Source organism: Gymnoscopelus microlampas (genome assembly GCF_963454915.1).
Source record: "Gymnoscopelus microlampas genome assembly, chromosome: 18".
Classification (NCBI taxonomy): domain Eukaryota; kingdom Metazoa; phylum Chordata; class Actinopteri; order Myctophiformes; family Myctophidae; genus Gymnoscopelus; species Gymnoscopelus microlampas.
Genome location: NC_139955.1, coordinates 46,531,718 through 46,541,932, shown reverse-complemented (window position 1 = coordinate 46,541,932; position 10,215 = coordinate 46,531,718).

Here is a 10,215-nt window from a genome sequence, read left to right as displayed (position 1 = left end):
TAAAACAGTGGTGTCCAAACTTTTTTCAAAGGGGGCCAAATTAGAAAATATGAAAACATCCAAGGGCCAGCTTGCAAGTTTTTCAATTTTTCAATTTACAGTCCGTACATCTACATAAACGTTCAAATTTCAACTTTAAAGGAATTACCTCATGGCCACGGATGTTATAATTATGTACGGGTTCTTAGAAGTACCTGTATCGTCCGTATTGTTCAATAAAAGGTCTTTTAATCCGATCGGTGGCCATTTTCTCATAGAGTTATAGTGTATCAGAGTGCAATACACCTCCCAACCGATAGGGTCGCGTCGTTGAAAGCGGAATGAAGAAAATGGCCACCAATCGGATTAAAATGCTTTTCATTGAATAATATGGAAAATACGGGTACTTCTAAGAAGCCATACATAACTGTAACATTTGTGGCCATGGGGTCAGCACTTTATATTTGAAATATGAACGTTTATGTAGATGTACGGGTCAAAAGGGGAGAAAGTGTAAAGACCAGGTTGAAGTTCATCCATGACTGTCATGATATGACATATTTCAGGGTTTCAGGGCTACGTTTGACTGACGTAACGGTTTAGATTTGTTTTGTTTTTTTCTTTCCCAAGTTCATTTGACTGCTTGTCAGAGAGACAGACAGACAGACAGACAGACAGACAGACAGACAGACAGACAGACAGACAGACAGACAGACAGACAGACAGTGTTCCTCGGCTTCTTTTTATTGTAGTATTAGTATTATTATTATTATTATTTGACCACAATGTTCTCACTAAGAAACACGTGTGTTAGAACAGCCAGGATAGTGGAGAGTTTTTGTGCAAAAACAACAGGCAACGTGCTGGTGAGTTTTACTAAATGTGTATTATTATTATAAAAGTAATGTTTTAGAGTTTGCATTATAGTAGCTGAAATATGTGCTGCACTGCTAACTAACACTATATAAACTGATTACTATGTCTTCAAACTCCACCATCAACACAGACTTCTATTGATTCATGCTTTATTCTATAACTTGCTGGAGTTCTGCATTCCATGTCAATCAACTATTAGCTGAACATATTGGCATGGCTTGGTTGCAGTGGTGGAAAAAGTACTACATTTCTTAAGTAAAAGTATCAATACTGCAATGTAGAAATACTCTGTAACAAGTGAAAGTCAGTTAATTAAAATGTACTTGAGTAAAAGTACAAAAGTATCAACATATACTTAAAAGTACCGAAAGTAAAAAAAATACTCATTGTGCAGAATGTCTATTACATTACATTACATTACAGTCATTTAGCAGACGCTTTTATCCAAAGCGACTTACAATAAGTGCAATCAACAAAGGTAGGGAACGAAAGCTACTAATCACCAGAGGTTATAAGTGCATTTTCTGCAATAACAAGCAACCAAGAGCATACCTAGCGCTAAGGTAAAAGTGCAATATATCAGCTACCTATTTCCTTAAACAGATGAGACAAAGTAGTCAAATGAGCAGGAGCTAAAAACAAATAATTGTATTGACTAAACAAGATCCAATAAACAATTCAACAATAAAACAAGCATTCGTACAACTAGTTAACAACAAGTAGGCCAGGCAAAGAGGAAGGGTAGTGTTTCCTGAAGAGGTGGGTTTTCAGCCTGCGGCGAAAGATGGGCAGTGACTCTGCTGTCCTGACATCAGTGGGAAGTTCATTCCACCACTATGCGCATAAGTATAACATTTATTAAAATATTTTCAAATAGCCAAACATTAAATAGGGCTGAAGTGGTTAATGCATGTTTTGTAATAATAATTAAAATCTACAAAGTAACTAGCAACTAAAGTATTCAAATAATTGTACTGGAGGAAAAATACAATATTTGCCTCTGAGATGTAATGAGTAGAAGTAAAAGTACTGAAAATTGGAAATACTCCAGTAAAGTAAAAGTACCTCAAAATTGTGTAGTACAGTACTTGAGTAAATGTACTTAGTTACTTTACACCACTTCTTGGTTGTGCATTATAGTAGCTTATAATGAACCATTACAGCTACACATTCAGTGTAACAAAGCAGACACATATAAAAGATAATTGTGTTAGACTATCTCTGTGTGTGTCTGTGTCAGATAGTATGAACACAGACCTTTGGACATGGAGGACATGCAGAGTTCACATGGTGCAGTGATACAGCAGCACATAGGAAGAATATTAGTTTAAAATTGACAGAGTCCAGTCACTATGGGAAACATGGTATTAATGAGTTACCTGGAAGATCTCTCTACAACTGTTTTAGGCTGCTGGAGACCCGAGTATATAGCAGAATAATCCTTCATCATGTGAACATACAAACTGTTATATTTTTCTCTTCGCTGCAGTATGTTGTAGAACAGGGACGTGCACAGATAGACTCTAGGTGGTGCTAGAGCACCTGCCCTTTGCCCTCTTGACCAGAAGTGCCCTTTTGAAAAAAAAGGAAAAAAAAGTTGTTGTTTTTTTCAGTTTACAGCAGGGGTCTTCAACAGGGGGTCCGGGACCCCTAGGGGGTCCTCAGAGTTACTACAGGGGGTCCGCCGATTCTTTATGTGATATGATTTTTCTTTTTACCATAACCACTCGAAACCTAGCATCCCTTTTCTGAGGAGAACTTTAGCAAAAAACAGCAGATCTACAAGCCCACAACGCCTTGCGCTGCGAGGCGTTGTGGGCTTGTAGATCGGCTATTTTTTGGCAAAGAGGTATATGTGTAGAGGGAAAAAAGAGCAGACCAAGTCAACAAAAAAAAAGTATAATTTACTTGAGCACCTGCCCCTCAAAATGTCTGTGCACGCCACTGTTGTAGAATGATTTATTTTGCAATGCGGAAGTCAGGTGACACGTTTAAAATCCCTGCAGTGATGCAATTAGCCTTTAAATTAATAACTGTTTTAATTATTAATCAGGTAGGTCTGTATTGATTAAAACACGCTTGTAGGCCTACAATTGGTATCATTTTATGCAATTAGGCTTTAATTTAAGGGTTTTATTCTGTTAGGGTTTCACTCTACTTTAATATATGTTGTGTTTTTATTCAGTCCATAAATCAAATGGCTGTATCACAACTTTGACCACCATAGAAATGAACATAAAATAGAAATATGAGAACATAATATTAAAAACTAGTATTTAATATGTTAATTACATCAAATGATGGTTTGCTTGCTGTCCATTTGACTTTAATAATGAAGCATGCTGTTCCTAATTAAAGGATAAAAAAAAAAAAAGGACATTTTGTGACTACTTGAAAAAGGTTCAAAAATGGTTACAAATCCAGGCACTCAACGTACACTTTTTTAATAAAACTCTGGCACCCCAAGTGTTAAGAAGGATCTGTGTCATTTTTTTAGATTTCTTTGGCTATTCAAAAATAGCAGATCTACAAGCTCGTAGTGCGGCACCAAGTGCCACGCTATGAGCTTGTAGATCTGCTATTTTCTTTTTTATCGTGGAAACTTTGTGCAAAACTTTGAATATGCGTTTTAAGACGAACATTTTTAACTCCCGATCTGTGCCTTGGTGGGGTCCCTGGAACAACATATTTTGAGATTGGAGTCCGTGCCCAAATACATATCATTTTGGGTGGTCCTTGACCTGGAGGAGTTTGAGAACCACTGATATAGAAACATACGTTTTTCAGAAAACTGTTAGGATTTAGAAGACATATGTAAAATTTCCCAGAAGCAAAGATTTGAGTTACAAATGTTTGCTTTAAAAAATATATATATTCAAAGATTTGCACACATTTTCATGATTTAAAAAAAATACTTTCTGGCCTTGACGGCCCATACATCCAAACAGAAAAGTCCTTTCTGATTGTATTAAACAACGTTAAACTCACCAACATGGCAGCTGTACGGAAAGCTTGAATTATCCTCTTTCTATCTGCAAGGTTTTTGTTTCATAAAAATCCACCGTAAACATTATTATGAGCTGCTTTCTGTCAATACATTCCGTGCAGGTGATTATTTTTAGGGGTCAGAGTTTGGAAGTGCTTGTTTTCGCTTTAATCCCTAGATACCTGATCAAATCGACAGGAAGTGACGCCCACAACGCCCTAGGAAACGTGTGGATAGGTTGAAGATGAATCTATCATTAACCCTGCTGCTAAAACCTTCCCACAATCTCCAAGTGAAGGGGATTTTCAGTGGTTGTCCATGATAGCGGCCTGGCATCCTCGCTGTACAGTTTACAGTAATAGTAATCTAATAATAAAGTAATACATAAGTAAACCAATAATCTAATAACTAATACATACGTAAACCAAGAACCTATCATCAGCCTTTACATTGAAACTATACACACTATATGATGCCAGGTCAACAATGACCACCTGTCTACATCAGTGGTTCTCAAACGTTTTCATGTCAAGGACCCCCAAATTGACACTTATTACCCCACGGACCCCCATTTGAAAAGATATGCCAGGGACCCCAATAAGAGAAGGTTTACGGCTCTCTAGCAGTGATTCTCAACCATTTTAATTTCAAGGACTCCCAGTTTAACATGCATTAGGGCTACAGACCCCCATTTAATGGCATTTATACCTCTGGGACCCCAATTGATATTGTATAATCAATGTTAATTTAACTCTGAGAGTGTTCCATTTGTAGTTTCAATGTACATACCATATATATTATATATATATATATATATTATATTTTATATTATAATGTTTAGACAGATGCTAGGTTCTTGGTTTACCTATGATCCTAGATTACTGCGGCACAACACTGTCTCTCTGCATTTGATGTATGTGTTTACTGTAAATCGCTCTGGATTAAGAGCGTTTACTAAATGCCTACATTGTCATTGTAAATAGTAATCATCTCAACAGCTCCTCTCAGTCGCTTAAACAAGAGGTGACCGCTGGGCTTCCTCTGTAGCTGCCCCCAAAACTCTGTCTGGAATAGTCTCCCGTCCCACATTAAGTCATGACCCACTATTATAGACGTTATTAAATCAAGTCTATGGACCCACCTCCTCTCCCTCGCTTTTAGTTCTGTGTGAGGACGCTCCATGGCTTGTGTCCACTCTGTCCTTCCACTACATGAAGTTTAATGTGTTTTTAACTCTTTTTTTGTTTTTGGTTGTATCTACTTGACTGTGAGTTACTTGTTTCTAATGTTGCTTTTATATGGCTGTCATGTTGCTGCTGGTCATCCTTGATTGGACAGCACTTTAGGTTAACGGCTGTTGTTTTTAAATATGAATAAAAGATGACTTGACTTCTCAGATAAACACACTTTTCCCACCTGTCCTGGTTGAGGGGCCATGGTGGGGGTGGGGTTGGGTCGAGCCAGATGTTCCTCCTCCTCCACATAGTCCAGGAACACAAACTGCTCCTCTCTCTGTGGGTCCACCATGGAGGTGTAGCTGTTAGGGCTGCAAGACATGACCTCAACTCAGCATCACTATTACTTTCAAAAGTGTGTCTCCATTACGATGAATGCGTCTCAATGTGACATGGAGGGAGGCTTTGCTTTCTCCCTCCATTCAAAACACAACAAGCAAGCATGGATTAACGCGACTACAGAGTACTACCGTCTACTGCTACTACTGTCTAAAGGAAAGAAAGAATATAATAGAACTGAGTGGGGAAAAAACAAGGGTGGCTAGACAGTGTGACAGAAGATTATGTACACAAAGAAACGGCACAGACTGACGCAGAATTTACGGCAGGGCTTCCAACACTCCTGTATCCTGCAGGACAGGAGTCTCCTGGATTTCAACCACGTCTCCTGACAATATCCTGGATTGTCATTTCTCCTGGACTTGTATGCCATCATACAGAGATGTTAACTTTTAAGTAATGAATGGTTATTATTAAAGATGGGTCTTATTGCTTCAGTCACCAAAACACATGAAATAACATCTTCTACTCTGTTAAAACGTTTAGTTTTCTGCCAACAAAAATAACTCCTTGATTCTTACAGTCTAAATATTTTGTTACTGTTGATCATTGTAATGCAGTCAGAGTCTGTTACTTCTGTGGAACAGTTAATAACAAACACTGTAAGCTTTGTTGTAAACCCTTTCCAGTGAAAGTGTAAAATGATTATTTTGCAATGTTGACAATGCAATGTTATGTATTGGTGTGTGGGCTGTGTGAGGGTGCTTTTTGGGGGCTGGCTAGTGGCCACACCCCCCCAAAATCTCCTGGATTCTGACAGTACAATGTTGGCAGCCCTGACTTACGGTAGAATCCATGATGTAAATCAATGGTTCTCAACCTTTTCAGGCCACGACCCCCCAAAATAAACATATTTGAACTGGGGACCCCCCATTTTCTTTGACTCCGTTCCACAGATAAATATTGTGCAAACAGCCGATCTACGAGCTCACAGAGCTTGTAGATCGGCTATTCTCACAATTTTTGTCTCTTTCTTATATTATTTGTCAATTTGGCCAATGTTTTATACTAGTTTATTGATTACTTTTGTCGTTGCTTTTTTTAGGTATTAAAACGGTCTTAAAAGTCCTTAAATTGTCACTTCACTGTCATCTGGGGACCCCCCAACATCATGTGGGGACCCCCCAACATCATGAGGGGACCCCCCCCCCCCCAAAAAAGGACCCCCCCCCCCAAAAAAAAAAAAAATTATGTTGAGAACCACTGATGTAAACAACACAAGGTGAAATCCACAAGAACAGTGAGAAGCAGCACAGAAGCCAGGGAGCTTGTAGATATCCTCATGTTTGGGTTCATTGCCCACACAGTACCTCCTGTTCTTGTCCACAGCTCTGCGGACGGTGGTGTAGCACCTCCTGGAGCCCCCGGTCCTCCTCCTCCAGCCTCCTCCCAGAGCGGCCTAATGTAGGACAGTGTGCCCGGGGACAGAGGCAGGAGGCCGGGGAGGCTGTCTGCTGTGTGTGTGGGTCAGAGACCAGGCAGACACACAGCGTCTCAGTGAGGAGAGCTGCTCCACAAGCGGAGCTCGTATTAAAGTGAACATAATGTTTATAATAAAGAGTACATCTTAAATTAACACTGTGTAACTCAGACAGATTAATCTGTCTGAGTTAAACATTGAGAAGAATGTCAACAAACACACGCGCTGCAGGGGGCCGCCATCTTGTTTCCTGGTCGGATATGACGTGTTGAGGGTTGACAACGTAATGACGTAAGGCTAACGTGAGGTTGTTTTTTTTTCCCACACGTTTTTGAAGGAAGAACGTTTATTTTATTGTATTAACAAAAACAGGAATGACTTCCATCGTTAATATAACAATAATACAATCTGAAATGAATATTTTTCATAAACTGTAAAACAGTGGTGTCCAAACTTTTTTCAAAGGGGGCCAAATTAGAAAATATGAAAACATCCAAGGGCCAGCTTGCAAGTTTTTCAATTTTTCAATTTACAGTCCGTACATCTACATAAACGTTCAAATTTCAACTTTAAAGGAATTACCTCATGGCCACGGATGTTATAATTATGTACGGGTTCTTAGAAGTACCTGTATCGTCCGTATTGTTCAATAAAAGGTCTTTTAATCCGATCGGTGGCCATTTTCTCATAGAGTTATAGTGTATCAGAGTGCAATACACCTCCCAACCGATAGGGTCGCGTCGTTGAAAGCGGAATGAAGAAAATGGCCACCAATCGGATTAAAATGCTTTTCATTGAATAATATGGAAAATACGGGTACTTCTAAGAAGCCATACATAACTGTAACATTTGTGGCCATGGGGTCAGCACTTTATATTTGAAATATGAACGTTTATGTAGATGTACGGGTCAAAAGGGGAGAAAGTGTAAAGACCAGGTTGAAGTTCATCCATGACTGTCATGATATGACATATTTCAGGGTTTCAGGGCTACGTTTGACTGACGTAACGGTTTAGATTTGTTTTGTTTTTTTCTTTCCCAAGTTCATTTGACTGCTTGTCAGAGAGACAGACAGACAGACAGACAGACAGACAGACAGACAGACAGACAGACAGACAGACAGACAGACAGTGTTCCTCGGCTTCTTTTTATTGTAGTATTAGTATTATTATTATTATTATTTGACCACAATGTTCTCACTAAGAAACACGTGTGTTAGAACAGCCAGGATAGTGGAGAGTTTTTGTGCAAAAACAACAGGCAACGTGCTGGTGAGTTTTACTAAATGTGTATTATTATTATAAAAGTAATGTTTTAGAGTTTGCATTATAGTAGCTGAAATATGTGCTGCACTGCTAACTAACACTATATAAACTGATTACTATGTCTTCAAACTCCACCATCAACACAGACTTCTATTGATTCATGCTTTATTCTATAACTTGCTGGAGTTCTGCATTCCATGTCAATCAACTATTAGCTGAACATATTGGCATGGCTTGGTTGCAGTGGTGGAAAAAGTACTACATTTCTTAAGTAAAAGTATCAATACTGCAATGTAGAAATACTCTGTAACAAGTGAAAGTCAGTTAATTAAAATGTACTTGAGTAAAAGTACAAAAGTATCAACATATACTTAAAAGTACCGAAAGTAAAAAAAATACTCATTGTGCAGAATGTCTATTACATTACATTACATTACAGTCATTTAGCAGACGCTTTTATCCAAAGCGACTTACAATAAGTGCAATCAACAAAGGTAGGGAACGAAAGCTACTAATCACCAGAGGTTATAAGTGCATTTTCTGCAATAACAAGCAACCAAGAGCATACCTAGCGCTAAGGTAAAAGTGCAATATATCAGCTACCTATTTCCTTAAACAGATGAGACAAAGTAGTCAAATGAGCAGGAGCTAAAAACAAATAATTGTATTGACTAAACAAGATCCAATAAACAATTCAACAATAAAACAAGCATTCGTACAACTAGTTAACAACAAGTAGGCCAGGCAAAGAGGAAGGGTAGTGTTTCCTGAAGAGGTGGGTTTTCAGCCTGCGGCGAAAGATGGGCAGTGACTCTGCTGTCCTGACATCAGTGGGAAGTTCATTCCACCACTATGCGCATAAGTATAACATTTATTAAAATATTTTCAAATAGCCAAACATTAAATAGGGCTGAAGTGGTTAATGCATGTTTTGTAATAATAATTAAAATCTACAAAGTAACTAGCAACTAAAGTATTCAAATAATTGTACTGGAGGAAAAATACAATATTTGCCTCTGAGATGTAATGAGTAGAAGTAAAAGTACTGAAAATTGGAAATACTCCAGTAAAGTAAAAGTACCTCAAAATTGTGTAGTACAGTACTTGAGTAAATGTACTTAGTTACTTTACACCACTTCTTGGTTGTGCATTATAGTAGCTTATAATGAACCATTACAGCTACACATTCAGTGTAACAAAGCAGACACATATAAAAGATAATTGTGTTAGACTATCTCTGTGTGTGTCTGTGTCAGATAGTATGAACACAGACCTTTGGACATGGAGGACATGCAGAGTTCACATGGTGCAGTGATACAGCAGCACATAGGAAGAATATTAGTTTAAAATTGACAGAGTCCAGTCACTATGGGAAACATGGTATTAATGAGTTACCTGGAAGATCTCTCTACAACTGTTTTAGGCTGCTGGAGACCCGAGTATATAGCAGAATAATCCTTCATCATGTGAACATACAAACTGTTATATTTTTCTCTTCGCTGCAGTATGTTGTAGAACAGGGACGTGCACAGATAGACTCTAGGTGGTGCTAGAGCACCTGCCCTTTGCCCTCTTGACCAGAAGTGCCCTTTTGAAAAAAAAGGAAAAAAAAGTTGTTGTTTTTTTCAGTTTACAGCAGGGGTCTTCAACAGGGGGTCCGGGACCCCTAGGGGGTCCTCAGAGTTACTACAGGGGGTCCGCCGATTCTTTATGTGATATGATTTTTCTTTTTACCATAACCACTCGAAACCTAGCATCCCTTTTCTGAGGAGAACTTTAGCAAAAAACAGCAGATCTACAAGCCCACAACGCCTTGCGCTGCGAGGCGTTGTGGGCTTGTAGATCGGCTATTTTTTGGCAAAGAGGTATATGTGTAGAGGGAAAAAAGAGCAGACCAAGTCAACAAAAAAAAAGTATAATTTACTTGAGCACCTGCCCCTCAAAATGTCTGTGCACGCCACTGTTGTAGAATGATTTATTTTGCAATGCGGAAGTCAGGTGACACGTTTAAAATCCCTGCAGTGATGCAATTAGCCTTTAAATTAATAACTGTTTTAATTATTAATCAGGTAGGTCTGTATTGATTAAAACACGCTTGTAGGCCTACAATTGGTA